At 28.4% G+C, this 18,184-nt stretch overlaps 1 long non-coding RNA gene across 2 annotated transcripts; it reads left to right on the top strand.

Annotated features, from left to right (window-relative positions):
• Nucleotides 1–11,448: 11,448 nt before the first annotated feature.
• LOC131653644 (uncharacterized) lies at nt 11,449–17,907 on the top strand. 2 transcript variants are annotated; one of them, XR_009299120.1, is made up of 5 exons: nt 11,449–11,670; nt 11,754–16,278; nt 16,534–16,722; nt 16,812–16,875; nt 17,003–17,907. It is a non-coding gene; the product is annotated as an uncharacterized LOC131653644 (long non-coding RNA). The 2 variants fall into 2 exon arrangements; XR_009299119.1 differs by having other exon boundaries at nt 11,450–11,670; nt 11,754–16,722.
• Nucleotides 17,908–18,184: the final 277 nt, after the last annotated feature.

Raw genomic sequence — 18,184 nt, 5'->3', positions numbered from 1 at the left:
GAGATTCAAGGAGTGTAATGAGATATTCTTTTTTTTCATTGTAAACTTTCTCACAAATTCTTATTTTTGGCGAAATTTCAAAAATGTCCCAAAAATTCAGAGATGTATTTTTTGACGCACCAATTTTTTTAAAAATTGAACGCAAACGAGTGAATCATCCTATTATAATTAATTTCGAAGACACGTATCCAAAAACAACATATATTTTTAAATGAAAAATGACGTTTTAGGATATGCATATTCGAAAGTTCTCTATTGTGTTTTTTTATAAATTTAGTATTGAGTTTATCTGAATAAGCAGACCTAGTAGTCATGCATCAACAATGCAACAAATATGTAAATACCAACAATTTCCCTATTGAGAAAAACAATTAAAAAATAAAAAATGATTAAAATTGTAAAAATCTGAAAATACGACTAAAAATCAAATAAACCCAAGTTAAGTATCTACAAATTTTCAAGATTTTTTTCTGAAAATATGAAATTAGAAAATAAATCAAACAGAATAGAAAAATAAATAATTTATGGTTTTTAGGGTGGTGTCACATATTTTATTTCAAAATAGGAGACTTTGATCCCTTTTTTTTAATGAAATAATGACACGATAAATTTCGATTTAGAGCCAATTTTCCAGAAAACGAGTTTTTACGCTAGGTCGCTTAAAGGCCAGAAACATAGGAACGTAAGGGCCAGAACGCGAGAATACAATTCGTATGACTATAATATTAGTTAAAATCGAGAAAAGACTCCCTGAAAACAACGTCAATTTTAATGAAAATGTAGTAAACATGATAAGGTGTTTTTATTTTGATATGTATCTCTGGATTCTCCCTTAAATGCATCTCCGGACTAATTTTTAATAAAAATATAGTAAGGTGCGTTCAGAAATTAGTCTCTAAAAATTTTCAACAATGCATCTCCGGACTAGTTTTTTTTTTACTTTTTGTTGATGACAAAAAAGAGAGAAATATGAGAATATTTTAAAGAGAATAATAAAAACATTTATAATGATATTAAGATCCTGAACTCAATATAATTGAGAAATATGGAACTATTTTTAAATAATATGATACAAATATTTATAATATTTTTAAGATCCTGAACTCTAGATTATCGACTTGAGTACTGTGATTAATTATTGCTTAATTATTTTATGATGTTAATTAAACTTGAATAGAATTTAAAAGGAGCTTACAAAATTCAACCTTTAAATTATCTGATTCTTCGAAAAGAGCATACAAACCTCGTGCTCTAAAGTTATAGCTAGTTTCAACTTACAATGCAATTTTGTGACTATCCCTTCGTGCTCTAAAGTTATAGCTAGTTTCTAGTGTTGCTTATGGTTCGGTTCTGTTAAAAAATTGAACTGAACCGAACCATTATATAAAGGCATTCGAACCGTACTGAACCGTTTCAATTTTTTTAGAACCGAACTGAATCAAAAGTTTTGGTTTGGCATAGCGGTTCGGAATTCCGAACCGTACTAAATCATCAGAAGACAATTTTTCTAAACCGAACCAGTTGCTAAAGAATCAAACAGTTATATTTAATTTTGAATTTTTTTAAATAAAAAACTATTTAAATTTATTTTTAACATTTTTTTTTAATTTTTTTTATATAGGCAATTTGTGCCTAATCGGATTTGAACCTGACACTTTGATTTTATAAACTTTTTAAATATATTATTATGCATAATTTTTAATTTAGTGTTTTTTTAATCTACATTCATAATCAAAGTTCAATTTAATTTAAAATTGCAATTTTATTTAAAAAATTACAAATTAGTCAACTTCTACAGTATTTACGACTATTTAGATATACAATTTATATCACAAGTGCTTATAAAAATAAACACTTATAATAACATATCTCTTATGAATGATAGTATTGGTAGGCCACCATCTCTTAGTCTCTATATCTTTTAATGATGTGAACTAACACTACTAGAAATACTCGAATTTCCCGCGGATTTACCTGCGGATTTTGGCTAAAATTCCGCAGGAAACACGTTACCTGCGAATTTTCCTGCGGTTTTACGTCCCCAGCTAAAACCTTCGTGGGTAATATTTTCAACAGGAAATTCCGCAGGAAATACCCGCAGGAAAATCTACAGCAAAATCCGCAGGTAATAATTTTCTAAAATTTTTTAATTTTAATAAACTTATGAATCATTTTAAATTATATACTAGTAGGAAACCCGTGCTGTCGCACGGGTCTGGTCGGAATCATATTACATGAATCAGTCTATCACTTGTAATGTTCCCTTATATAAATTAACGACATATATTTAGCCAAAGTGTTTTCCAAGTTTTAGTAAATATTAATAAATGTTAAACACATGATACACAACGGTAAAACAATGAAAAAACTATTAATACATTCTATTTTTATGTCTTTAAATAAAAACAATTAACATATTTGCTGGTATAAATATCAGATGCTATCTTCTTGTATGATTGCAACCAGCCAACAACATGCATCGTATACCTACATTATAAAATGTATAAAACAATATATGATTCAGAATAAACTTTAAGGCATATAAATATTGTGTGTTTCATATACAGATACAAAGATAGAAAAGAAGAATAAGCTTACCATTCTAACAAAGTGATTGGAAAACCTCCTTGTATACAACATTTGTGGTAGTGGAGCACGAAACATTCTCTTTGTCGTGTATTAAGATTTTAAGACCACTTTTTGTAGTAACTCTTGAGATTGCAACATAAAGTTGTCCATGACTAAACACGGGAGAAGGCAAATAAAAACCAACACTATCAAGAGACTGGCCTTGAGACTTATTAATTGTCATTGCGTAAGAGACAATAATCGAAAATTGTCTCCTAATCAACTTAAATGGCCACGGTGACTCAGAAGGTGACATAGACATTCGAGGAATGTAAAAAAGGTTACATATGTTCTTGCCAGAAATAATTTTTGCACGGGTCTGGTCGAGGTTTCACATTACATGTATCCAAATATCACTTGTAAAGTTCATCTATATGAATCAACCATATATATTTAACCAAAATGCAAACAAATTTTAGTCAATGTTAATCCCAAAAAACATAATAGTTAACAATGAAAGAGCTAATAATACATCAAATTTTTTTAGCTCTATAAAGAATAAACATATGGATTCATACTACTCGTATCAATGAATAAATTATTAAATATGACATCATATTTTCAGTTAGATAATATTAATATATTTATACATTATAATCATTTATCAAAATTTAATTCATGTGTTTGGAATATCAAACATAATATAACTTATTTTGCAGTTGATAAATATTCACGTAATTTCAACCAATAAATGATATCTCATAGATACATTCACATCTACCCGTCAATTAATTTTATAACTTCAATATATATAAAACAGTAACAAAAGAAATAGTTAAAAGATAGACATTAAAATGATCATTCAATCACTGGTATCTCATAGATGCGTTCACATCTACCCGTCAATTCAGATGAGTTAAGAAACGTCAATCACTGGTATCTCATAGATACATTCACATCTACCCGTCAATTCAGATGAGTTAAGAAACCCCATTTGAATCCAAATGAGTTAATTCTAAAAATTTATTAAACCTATTTGAGATATTAGTCCATTTTCCCAAATGTAAAACCACTCCAGTTAAATGCTTAAGAGTTTCTACATTTAATGTATATTATTATAATATAAAAAATATATAATTTTATAAGTTTAAAAAATATATTTTTAATTAAGAAATTAAATATAGTTAGAGAATAAAATTTATTAAATCTATTTGAGATATTAGCTCATTTTTTTCAAACCTAAAATGTATGACATCTCCCGTCAAATATTAAAAGTTTCTACATTTAATGTATACTTAAAATATTTAAAAATTAAATAAATAATAAAAATATGAATATGTTAATAGAGTAATTAGATCTTGAATATGTACAATTATAAAAAAATAAAAATTTAAAACCTATATATGGTAAATAATATATATTTATTCTCATATATCTAAAATAGTCGGATTAAGTAGTCTCCATTGGATAGTGTACTAAATATAAAAAACATGAGTTTTAATAGATAATTAAATAGTCATTTATCCGTGTATGTCTGTTCCATTAGCCTTTAACTTCATGAATTATAGACAGGGTTTAAACATAATTTTAATATTTTAATATATATATATATATATATATATATATATATATATATATATATATATATATATATATATATATGAGGAGGGTTATACTGACTCCAAGAGTAAGTGTTCAACACTTACTCCAAATCATAACCATTGATTATCATTAATCCAACGGTTTTAATTAAAATTTTATAAAGAAAAATATTTCCAAAAATAACTAGATTAAATGAACAATTAAAACCGTTAGATTAATGAAAATCAATGGTTATGATTTGGAGTAAGTGTTGAACGACTCAGGTGAGAACACTTGGTTATTATGAGAAATGAGAACAATGAATCACGGCCATTAAATTTTGATTTTGTTGATTTTAATGAACTGGATTGGTTTCTCTTTCTATGTTGATTTAAAATAAATATTAAGGATTCTAGAAAGAGAAACCAATCCAGTCCATTAAAATCAACAAAATCAAAATTTAATGGTTGTGATTCATTGTTCTCATTTCTCATAATAACCAAGTGTTTTCACTTGAGTCGTCCCCTATATATATATATATATATATAGGGGACGACTCAGGTGAGAACACTTGGTTATTATGAGAAATGAGAACAATGAATCACGGCCATTAAATTTTGATTTTGTTGATTTTAATGGACTGGATTGGTTTCTCTTTCTAGAATCCTTAATATTTGTTTTAAATCAACATAGAAAGAAAAACCAATCTTGTTCATTAAAATCAACAAAATCAAAATTTAATGGTCGTGATTCATTGTTCTCATTTCTCATAATAACCAAGTGTTCTCACTTGAGTCGTCCCCTATATATATATATATATATATATATATATATATATATATATATATATATATATATATATATATATATATATATATATATATATATGGTTTTGCTACAATAGACCCACTTGTTTTTATGAAGGTCTATTTTAGCAAGCCTTAACTACAGAATGGTTAAATGCACCTTAAGGTGCATGTTGCTAAAATAGACCTTCATAAAAATAAGTGGGTGTATTATAGCAAACACCACAGGGGGTTTACTATCATACACCCACTTATTTATTTTTATGAAGGTGTGTTTTAGTAAATTTTAACTAAAAAAAATACTTAAATGCACCCTAAGGTGCACGTTGCTAAAATAGACCTTCATAAAAACAAGTGGGTCTATTGTAGCAAAACCCATATATATATATATATATATATATATATATATATATATATATATATATATATATATATATATATATATATATATATATATATATATATATATATATATATATATATATATATATGAGGAGGGATATTCTTACTCCACGAGTAAGTTATTTACACTTACTCCAAATCTCGATCATTGATTCTTCTCAATCTAATGGTTAAAAATATTAAGTAATTAAATGTGGAGAGAGAAAATCATTACTTATTACTTTTAACCATTAGATTGAGAAGAATCAATGATCCAGATTTGGAGTAAGTGTTAATAACTTACTCCTGGAGTAAGAATATCCCTCCTCTCTATATATATATATATATATATATATATATATATATATATATATATATATATATATATATATATATATATATATATATATATATATATATATATATATATATATATATATATATATATATATATATATATATATATATATATATATATATATACATCCACCTATATTACGTTAGGTTGATAAAAAACACGTAAATGAAATTTATTTCATTTTTAACTCCTAAGAATTGTTTTGATGATATACATTAATAATAATAATAATCAATAAATATTATTTAATTTTATAATAATGATGATTGATTTTGTAATCAATTTAAATGTTATAATTTTTTATATTAAATACATAAAATATATTCATATATATTTGAACATTGAAACGACTATATATCAATATTTTTTCAACCTACATAAAAAATTGATGAATAGTATTGGAACATGCGGTATCATTACCCTAGTCCAATATAGTGGCATTATCAATGACGACTCAACTAACCAAAATATTACATTAATGACGACTCAACTAACCAAAATATTACAAATAATTTAGAGAGTGATATTTTTTTTTGATAAATAGAGAGTGACATTTAATCTAATTAAAAAGTTACACTTTATTCTATTGAAAATTGACTACTACACTTTATCACCATAAGTAATTTTTAAAGTACTATCATTACCCATAGTCCAATATAGTTATGCCATTAGTAATTAAAAACTTAGTTTTAATTATTTCTTCCTATAATTATAACAATATTCAAAAAAATAAAAAATCTGATAATTATATTTTCCAGGTAAAAGTGGCGTTATCATTACACTTTACATCTTCTATTTTATAACGTTAACCAAGACAATCAAATAATATTAACCAATAAATAATTTCTTTTCACGTAGGCATTTAATAGCTATAGTTTAAGGTTTATATATGGTTAGGTATTAATAGTAGATGCTTCTTTCAATACAAAATATAATAAAAATAATAATACAAATAATAATAATATATATCAAAATAAAAAGCAATCAATAAAGAGCTCACATACCATCCTACATTAAATGCCAGATCAATATTAGTTTATTTTACCATATAATCAAGAGACATAAAGTGATTGGACATTTCAAATTCAATAATAATAATAATAATAATTAAATATCATAAAGTCTGACTTGTGTCATAATAATGATTAAACGTTTCGATTTTCAAAATTAAAACAATTCATATTTTTGGAATTATAATTTATTGGATAATTATTGTTTATTTAAATTTAAAATTAGAATTTCTTTTATATTATTTTATTACAATAATGCTAATAATGTCGTGAACGTTTCAATTTTAAAATTTTGTTCTATTTATTAAATAATTGTTATCTATTTAAATTTTGCTTATTGAAATTTATTATAATTTTTAAAATATAATAATTTTATAGAGAAACCCGTATATCATTATTAAAAGATAACATATTTTAATCTAACAAATAATACTTAATTATACTATAAAATCAAAAAAATATGATTAATTTAGTTGAATATTTATTAACTATACTCTTTTCCTGATTATAAATATATTTGAATAAAAAATCATATAATATAAAAATTAAAATTGATTCTTTTATTTATTAAAAAATATTACAAAATAAAACATACTATTATTAATAAATGTAATTGGTTATATAACAAAATTAAAATTTATAATATTTGATTAGATTTAATGAGCTTAATCGTTTTTTAATATATTTAGATTATTAAGATATAAAAAAAAATTCACTGGTATTAAATCAAAATAACAATTTGATTATTGTTGATTTAATTTTATAAAAAAAATCGTAAAATGATAATAAAATGATACAAAGAAGTACCAATCGTTAGTTGGTCCAGTGGTGATTGGCGCTGGACTTGGTAGGGAGAACCACGGTTCGATCCCCCGCAACTGCGATCGGGAGGGGGATGGAACCACTTGATGCCAGAACTCGCCCCCGAACCGGACTAAACCGGTGGTATAAAGCCAAAAAAATGATACAAAGAAGTCGTGAACGTTTCTTATATCAATTTATAAACTCAATTCATTTTTTTTCACATAATTGTTTATTAAATATGAAAATTTCACATGCATAGAATTCGTCAAAATGGAGTATCGGAAAACCAACTTCGTTTTAAATTTGGAATGGATACGTTTCATCACATAATTAATTTTTTTTATTGAATCAAATCTACTATCAATGGAAATTAAAGCATTCTATATCTTTTGAATGTGCAACTTTAATGACACACCTAATGTCTTTTAATTTTCCAAAAAAAAAAACAATTTTCCAAAAAACTGAATCATTTTATACCTTTTAATTATTCAACGACTTAAATATCAATGTTTTATTTCAATATTCAGTATGACTATTATTTATTTAAATTTAAATAGATTATGTGTGTCTCTAACTGAATCATTTTATACCTTTATTATTCTTTATATATTATAATAGATATATTTTAGTAAGAGTTTTAATTATAGTTAATATATTACTAAAATTTAAAAAGAAAAACTTACATAAATTTAATAACAACAACCATGTAAATTTTGAATGCCAAAAGTAAAATGATATCGCACGGGATGTCGTAGGGATTGACACTATACGTTGATAAGAAGAATATATAATCCACTTTGAACAAAAATGCCAAGAAAACATTACAAAAACAAATTCTCGATCGGTAAAATCAAAACTATGATTTGAATCACCAATTACATGACAAAAACCAGCGCACATCCCCAAAGGAGGAAGAGAGAAAATCAAAATTTTCAAGAAAAACAAAATCCTCTTCATTGTAGTACCACTCAGTACTACTTAGATGCGAATTAAAACAAAAAGAACACTGTTAAAGTAAATAAAACAGTACAAACTTGAAAAAAAAAGAGACTGAAAAGTAACTCTCTTCTCTCTTCAATCTCACGTGGAACCATGGCATATGGAAGAGATACTACTTGCTTTCATTAGGGAGAAAAAACCAATAATAATACATAGATGTATCAGCTTTTTTAAAAAGAAAAAAAAATCTCTTTCTTTCTTGTAAACCACATTTTTCATCTCTCTCATCTTTATTATAAAAAACAAAACAACAAAAAAGTAATGTTTAAAATCAAACATAGTAGCTGCATCAAGAATAAAACGGCGGAAATGAAGAAACTCACGTTGGCTCACATGAAGATCACGACATCCGAAGCTTCTCCGGCACGATGGCCGGAGGTGAAAGGTTTCAGAATCGGAAAAAATTACATCAACTTGTTCAGTTTTCTCTCCTCATTACGAATATCCGGTTAGTTTTATCAGAAAATTAGTACACAAGCACAGATCTAAAGAGAAAGTGCTCGTGATTTTTGCTCCAAACAAATGTAAATACCGTGGAAATCAGAAATCAAAGGATAAAATCATTATCAGAGAATAACTTTCAACCTTTTGACGTGAATAGAGGAAGAAACGACGGAGGTTTGAAGCTTTCGGCGAGGGGTTGAAGATTCCGGCAAGAGGTTTTGAGATTCAGGTGAGTTTCATTTCTGATTTTTGAGTGATTCTGAAAAAGATCTGACTAAAAGTCCTTTGTGTCAGTTGATTGAACGCTTATATAGTGCTCAGAACCTGTCGTTGGATTAGAGCTATAGATGCTTGCATCTAACTACGATCTTCCACAAATCTTTTGATTTCTTTCAATGGCTCAATTGGGCGAGACATGTTTCACCCACAAACACTACAAGAAGAGTAGAGATATCAGTTAATTATCAAAGATGAATCAAATGGAGCTGAATGTAAACAGTGTTTAACAGAAGTTAGAGACGGAGGCGACGACGACGAAGGTAGTGTCTTGAGATGAAGGAGGAGTGAAAATCGCAGCGGAGGTGATGGAGAGGAAGGATGTGTCTTGAGATGGAGGAGGAGCGGGGTATTGAGATGCAGCAGAATTGAAATGGTTATGCATTTGTTCATGTTTTATGCAGCCTAAAAAGTTTATTGAACAATGAAAGGTTGCAGTAATTGAAGTAATGGAGTTCTGTGTTTTCCAAGCCAGATTTTGTGGCTTTTTTTCTTTCATTCACGTGGCCAGGGTTTTAATGTGTAGGGAGTAATAATGGGTTTGCTTAGATATCTAAACCCAATTATATTCTCAATGCAGTTTTTGACATTATTGCACCTATAATATTAAAATAATATAAAATAATATTATTAATAACAATTAAAAAAAAGGAAAAACCAAATAAATTAAAATAAAATCCACCAATCAAAAAGTGACACAATAGATAGCATTTAATGTCAAATGAATATGGTGGCTTTATTTATCAAAAAGACGAATTTAGCCATAGAATTTAAACAGTTTTAGTTGTTTAGTTAGAGGGCTTGACTTGTAATTACTAGGTTCTTTACTTTTTATATATTATAATAGATAATAGATTTAATAAGATTAATAAATGCAAGAGTAACACTATGGATTCAATCTAGTTTTGATTTTGTTATCAAGCCCCAACACTACTAGATGTCATCAGGGCCGGCCCAATCAATCTAGAGGTCATGTTCTAATTTATAAAATAAGAATAAATTAAAAGAAAATACAATTTTAAAAATTAGAATTTTACACTTGATTTTAAAAAATCAGATATAAAATGATAGATTGTTGAAAACAAATATGATTTTATACTTGATTTTAGAAAAACAAAATCTATTACTTTTATATTTAAAAAAATAATAATTAAACTCCACTAAATTAATTTGAGGTATATTTTATTTAAAATGATGATAAATAGACAAATTAAATCTATTTATTTTTTAAAAATTAACGTATTATTAAATTAGAGTGAAACTAAAATTAAAAAAAATTGTTTTACTATTGCGTTTTGAAATATAATAAAACTTTGTCCTATATAATGATTAAGACTTAAAAAAGTGTAAGCTAAAAAAATTACAATATATATTTGTCTTTTCTATATAAATTGAAGAGATAATATCTCACATTAAAACTTTAGAGTTTAAAAAATACCTATTAATTAATAGGTGAATTCTTATCTACCCAACTCAAAAAGTTGGGTAAGGTTACCTCCTTTGTAAAATGTTTTGAAAACAACAAATATTTGTAGTATTTTAATAAATAATTAAATGTGTTAAATGAGATGGAATCATGTGATTGGTTGAAGGTACACTACCCAACTTTTTGTGATGGGTAGAGAAGTTGTCTCCTAATTAATATATATTTATTTCACTCAAAAAATACTAACTTATTTTTTTGTCACTAAATCAAGCTAAATTATATTTACACTTTGTTATGAAACAATTGATTTTAACTTTTCCGAAAGATTGAATATTCAATATTTAATATAAATTTTATGTATTTAATTCATTATGATGCACAAAACAAACATTTAGCGTCCTTTATTATACACACATTTAATGCTAATAATAACATTTGACATTGTTTTGATTGCAGACACAAGCATCTAGAATTACTGTAAATAGTAAAAATAAAAACTAAAGAAGTGATAAATTGAAAACTGAGAAACACGGAGGAAAAAATATAAAGTGGGGCCCTCCATAATCTGGTGCCCAGTGCTGCAGCCCATGCTGCACCTGGGGATGGCCGGCCCTGGATGTCACAAAAGAGGCCTATCAAACACTACTATATGTCACAACTTTGGGCATATTTTGTGAAGTATATTCTTAAAGATTCTAGTGGCAAAAGACCATATCCTTAAAATTTGTTTGATCTTATAAAGCAAAAAAGCTAAACCAAGAGGCAAAAGACAAAAACTCATGAAGCAATTGAAGTCCAAACCTTTATTGCATTAACATAGTCACCCTACGTGTACAGGGATGTGATGCATCTTTAATGCTACAAGGGAACAATACAGAACAAAGCGATCCAACAAACAGATCCGTTGGAGGATTTTCTGTTATAGAATCAGCGAAAAGACTTCTTGATATCTTCTACCTCGAAACTGTTTCTTGAGCAGACATAGTTGCTTTAGCCGCCAGAGACCCAGTCGAAATTGTAAGTTCACCATCGCAATTCTGATATAATCCTTCAATTGTACACTGACATTCTATTTACTGATAAGGCACTTTGCGAAACAGGCCGGCGGACCAAGGGTTCAGATTCCTACCGGTAGAAGAAATGGAATTCAAATGTTAGACCAAACATTATCGACACCAGTTTTACTATGGATGAGATAGTCAAGCTCTTTACTAATAAAGGATTATCCTTACTCGATCTCGTCATTCTTTCAAGTTCATGTTCTTCGTATAAGTCCCAAAATAGTCGCAAGTTTTTAACTGTTTACATTTTACCAAACTAGCGTTACATATCTAGTACTAATATTTAAGCTTCACAGGAGCGCGTACAATATGATCAGCTCATTGCAACACATTGCAGTTCCAATAAAACTCAAATGGAACTCTTAGGCTCATTTACCAAACCATTGATTCTAATTATGCAGATGAGCTAATGAGACAGTATCAAGTGACAATGAACAATGATCCTGAAACATCTATGCTATTTGATAACCAGTACTACAGAAATCTTCTAGCTCAGAGTTCTGTTCCCTTCTGATTCGGTTTTGATGAGCGAGTTAACACAAAGAGAATGGTGGAATATTTTGCAAATGATCAACAACTTTTCTTTGTCAATTGGGGTGCTGCGTTCTTGAAGCTAACTAGTGTTGGAGTTAATTCCTCATTCTTGTACAGCAACTAATGTTGTTCCTCTGGAAGCGTGTGCAGCTTGAAAACAGGCTGGCAGTTGGAAATAGTGTTATCACGTGAAACAGAGGGCCCAACGGGCAAAAAATCCAAAGGCGTGGATTGGTTTTGCAGAGAATCCATGGTATCTAACGGTGCCATTTGAAATGGAGTGTTGGAATGAACAAAGTCATTAATAGTGGTACTTATTCCAATATCAGAAGAGTTAAGAGTTACTCTTCTTATTGTGAAACGTGAACCTCTCTACTTTCTCATTCAAATTTCAAACCTTCTCTTCTCTCTCCATCTTTCTCTGTGCTAACAACTTCAGAACAAACCTTCACAACATCTCCTCTCTCTTTCAGTATCAGAACCATTAATGCTTCCTTCAAGGTTGGTGTTGTTCGGAAATGCTGATGCATGTGGTGTTGACGAAGGTAGTACGGTCGGTTCCGTAGCGGCTTCATCGTCGGAGGTCTCAAACTCAGGCGGAATCGGACAGTTTGTGTGACATGCGGCGGTGAACGATCGTTTGGCCGTAATGCTGGTGGCGAGCCCTCTTGAAAGGTACACTCCATTTTTTTTAACACAAAAAGAGTAAGTGTATTTTAAAATATTTAAATTTAATTCACAAATTGTCTAATTATTGTTTCATGTTATACTATTATTGAAATGATGTTGGGTAATTTAATTTGAAGATATAGTGGTACTCCTCTTTTTCCCCTACTAAGGGAAAATGCATTTTAGTAACACAAACAAGGTTTGAAATTATTGACTAAAATTGTAATTCAACACGATTTTATACGAATTTACACTTTTTAAAATGGTTGAAATCAACGCTTTTTAAAATTGCTGAAATCATTTAAAATTAAATGACCTTTTATATTTTACTTTTTTTTTTTCACGGTCCTTTTAATGAATAAAATTTTCCTTCTTTCTTTTAACTTGACAAGTTTTGAACAAGGGAGAGATAAGAGAGCTATAGCGTGACCATTTTTTATTTGGCTTAATTGCAACTTTAGTCCCCTATTTTGTCTTTTTCTTGATTTTAATCCCTCTATTTTAAAAACTACTATTTTATTCTCCTTTTTAAGTTTTTTGTGCAATTTTTGTCCCTCTATTTTACTTTTTTCTGCAAAATTAGTCTCTACTGTTGTCCCTTTTTCAACATAAAGCTCAAAAGTGGACCAAAATCGTGGTTTTAAAAATAGGGGACCAAAATAAAAAAAAAAATAAAATATGAGAACCAAAGTTGCAATTAAGCCTTTTTATTTAAAATTTTGATATCTCATCAACTTAGGATTGATTGATTTAAGATTTACTATTCACTTGCGGAAGTTTCATTATTATGGACTTGTAAATCAATCTTGTCCAATGATGTTTCGGACTCCTCCAATGGAATTTTTTAGACTGAGAATTAATTCTTCAAATGCCGCATTTTGTCCCATGTTGCCATTTCATTTGGGGAAAGATCCATTTTTTCAGTTAGAGGCCCATGTTGCCATTTCATTTGGCGAAATGACTTTTTTATTTTTTTTCATTTTATTAATTAAAATAATTTTGTTTAATTTATTTATAATTTATAAATTCAATAAATATTTTAAATGAATTAAAATATGTTTTAATTATTTTAAAGTAATAAAAAATTTGAAACTTTAATATTATTCGTTAATTGAATATACAGACAGATATCATGCAATAATATTAAATAAATCAAAGTTATTTTTCATGCCATCAAGAACATCCTAATCTTCGTGATTTCTGAACATCCTAAAAGAAATATCGGGATATCTTTCATTTCTTCAAGCTTGGACATTTACACACATGCCTATTATTTTTCCTATATCTGCGCTCTCTCAAACATATCTTTGTGCTGCGAGGTAAATTATAATTTAAACTCATTATTTAATTTTTTTAATTCCTTTAGATGGTGTATCCTAGGCATGAACATCAAGATCAATCCCCGCCACCATCTCCAAGGATACCGGTTATGTAATGTTTCCGATAATTTAGACCATCTGGCCATTTTCTTTAGAACCTAACATAATTATATAAAAAATTACAAGGTTAAAGCAAATAATGACATTAATATTTGTTCAAAAATCAAAAGAGATTGTAACCAACCTTTCTACGTCATTTTACGGGTTGAATATTACGAGATTCTGATGCTTTAGTGTCGGATTTAGAACTACTGAAAAAAAATTAAAGGTAAGTAAAATCCTTATTCATAATAAAATCTTGAAAAATTTAAAATAAACTCCAAAACTTTAACTCAGACTTTCATTTTCTTCTCATTCTCTTAACACCACTGTCTAACAATACTCCAGTCTTATCTCACATATCAACATTCAACCTGTTGTTTTTGAACTATTGACAAAAAAAACTATAGCATAAATTTAAAGAAAAGTAAACCACTCATACCTTTTTCTTAGATATAGGGTGTCATCTTGCAATTAGTCGAGTTTGAGGCGATTGATTCCATTGAATTTAGATATTTAAATAATAATAACAAATTTATAACCACCAACTCACCCATCTACTTAGTAGTTGAGATGTAGTAACTATGATAACAGTAAATATAAATAAATATTAAATCTGAACTTATATACTAATCTATATAGTAAATATATAGGTCTACACAAAGATATTCCACTCTGCGACAAAGATATTGTACTATGCAACTCTGCAACAAAGATATAATGCAACTCTGCAACAAAGATATCTTTGTTGCAGAGTTGCCGAGTAGAATATATTTGTTGTAGAGTGGAATATCTTTGTGCACACCTATATATTTACTATATAGATTAATATATAGGTTCTGATCTGATATTTATTTATATTTACTGTCATAATAGTTACTACATCTCAACTACTTGGTTGATGGGTGAGTTGATGGTTATAAATTTTTTATTATTATTTAAATATCTAAATCCAATGGAATCAATAGCCTCAAACTTGACTCATTGCAAGAAGAAAAAGGTATGGGTGATTTACTTTTGCTTTAAATTTATGTTATAATCTTTTTTTATCAATAGTTCAGAAGCACCAGGATGAATGTTGGTATGTGAGTTAAGGGTGGAGTATTGTTAGATAGTGGTGTTGAGAGAATGGGAAGAAAATGAAAATTGGAATTCATGCATCATCTTTTGAAATATATACAACCTTGAAATCTTGTATAATAGCTTTGGAATGTTGTTGTACACTGCCTTCTTTAATTGTTAACTGAGTCTGAGTTAAAGTTTTTAAGTTTATTTTAAAATTTTCAAGATTTTATTATGAATAAAGATTTTACTTAACTTTAGTTTTAATTCCGACACTAAAGCATCGGAATCTCGTAATATTCAATCCGCGAAACGGCGTAAAAAGGTTGGTTTCAATCTCTTTTGATTTTTGAACAAATATTGATGTTATTATTTGCCCTAACCTTGTAATTTATTTATATGATTCTGTTAATTCCTAGAGAAAATGGCCGAATATGATTTTCGAAAACACTGATTAACGATGCAGATGTATGTCTTATTTTATTTTTTGAGTGAAATTGGGAGTAATGCATATCAGAGCATTTGATTTTTAAAGTGACAGAATTTGAAGTGTACTGGATGAGACAATATCAGAGGGTGTAGCTGCAATAAAATAGGAAGAAACTAACTCAACCTTATTGAAATTGAATGCAATACTAATAATCTTAGCCATAACCAAACACAATAAAAACATCATCAGAATAACTAATGCTAAAACTAGCTTAGAGCAGATCGACACAGTTATGAGAAGTAGAATCAATCTCACACAGTTTTAGGAGCAAGTTTATCAGCAACTGAGTTTTGATCACGAAAATCCAACTCAATTTGGCTTCCCAATCTGTACTATTAAGGTCTCTTATTTCATTTATAACCGAATCGTTAGATCTACGTCCAGATTTCAGGTTTGTATTTGATATCTTTCATTATCTTACTTCACACTGACAAACTGTTCTTCATGTTGTTAACCGATGAAGACCTTATGTAGTGTGTTGGTTTCTTTCTCATTTCAAGTCAAATTATAATATGATGAAGACCTTGTGTAGTGTTGGTACATCAATGCTATTAACTGTTCTTTGAATTGGGAAAATCATAATATGTTGTTTCTGATTAACAACATACCGGAAAATTAATCATAGTCAAATTATTTCTTTTTGCAGCTCGTGGATCCCAATTCCGGATTATTTGATAATAGTTTCGAAAACGTTGATTTGGATGATCCGAGTGTACCTCTTATTATCAGTGTGGCTTTAAAATACAATTACAGAATGACACTGGACAAGTGTTTAGATTTCGAAGCTCTTTATCTGGAAGAAAAGATAGACAATAAGACCGTGAATATGAGGAAGGTATATACTATATTTGCTTAATTTTATCCATCCTCTTTTGTGTGTGTTTATTATTATACTAGTAAGATAAAATTTGTATTTTTTGGTAGGTTATGGAAGTATTGGGCAGTCTCCGGTACAGATTTGATAAATTTTGCAAAGAAATGAAACAAGGTAAACTAGTATTTTTTATGAAGGACCAATTTGTAAGGTTAATGTGGAAAGTTGAGCAGTTAAATTTTAATTCTTGGCTTTTCATTGCTTATCGTTATTCTTAATCTCAAATGTCATAAATTTGCAGAATATCGTGAAGCAAAGCATGATGTCAATGTACAGTCCTATCATCTTACATTTTAAGAGTTTGAAAGTCATTTTTGAGGAATTAGTATTTAAGAAGCATCTCAACTCTATGAAATTGAAGGAAAAACGTAATCGTAGTAGAAGGCTGCACTCAACATCGGGAGCGAGTAGCAGTGGTAAACGGATGTCAACATCTGTCACATCTAAATCCGTCAAAAAACCCAAAGTCTCAATCGCTTCTATCATGAAAGAGTTTGAGAATTTGTCTGAGAATTCGCCTGAGCGTTTGAAACTTTTTGTTGAAAGGTATAACATTATATTTGATCCAGGGAATATTTTGGATAGAGATATCTTGGTTAAAATATGTCACAAGTATCTTGTTGACAATCCATTTTTAGTTGATTTGTTTTTAGACTTTTATGACAACCAGTTTAGGGAAAACATAATTTCTCTAATAAAAAAAATCTGGATGATACCCATTAAATGTTTTTATTGTGGTGTTTTTATAACAGACTAATAATTTACAATTATTAAGTATAACTTTTATAGAAGACTGTATTGAAAATAAACGATACCCATTAAATGTTTTTATTGTGGTGTTTTTTTGATCTTTTCAAGGTTTTTTCTTTATCCACCTCTTTATGGGGGTCACCCCAGCGAAATCCCCAACTTATCCCTGCTTCGGAGATTCATCTCCGAAGTAATTTTTTAAAGATTTTTTTAGACTTTGGAAATTCATTTCCGAAAACACCAAAAAATTGATGTTTTCGGAGATGCATTTCCGAAATGCATGAAAATTCAGTTATTTTTTACAATCAGATAATATTTCGGAAAAGTGTTCATATACCATCAAAATCAAACCCAAAACAAACTCAAACCCTCTCCAAAACTTCCATCAAAATCAAACCATTTTTCGTCTCTTAATTATTCACCATTACAGGACAAAAATTGTAATCGCATTGATAATAAATTGGGAAGTCTCTTAATTATTCACCATTACAGGACAAAAATTGTAATCGCAATGATAGTAAATTGGGAAGTCTCTTAAATGATAGTAAATGTAGAACGAGTTGTAATCAACCTGATTTGAAATTTCGAAGTGCCTTTTCTTTCTCCCCCACCACTCTCAGACGGTTACATTCTAAGAAATGTGGTAACACTTTCCTACTTAAAAGCTTGCTCT

The sequence above is a fragment of the Vicia villosa genome, linkage group LG2 (assembly GCF_029867415.1).
Source record: "Vicia villosa cultivar HV-30 ecotype Madison, WI linkage group LG2, Vvil1.0, whole genome shotgun sequence".
Classification (NCBI taxonomy): domain Eukaryota; kingdom Viridiplantae; phylum Streptophyta; class Magnoliopsida; order Fabales; family Fabaceae; genus Vicia; species Vicia villosa.
Note: the sequence above shows the minus strand (reverse complement) of the source record. Positions and strands in the feature narration are given on the sequence as shown.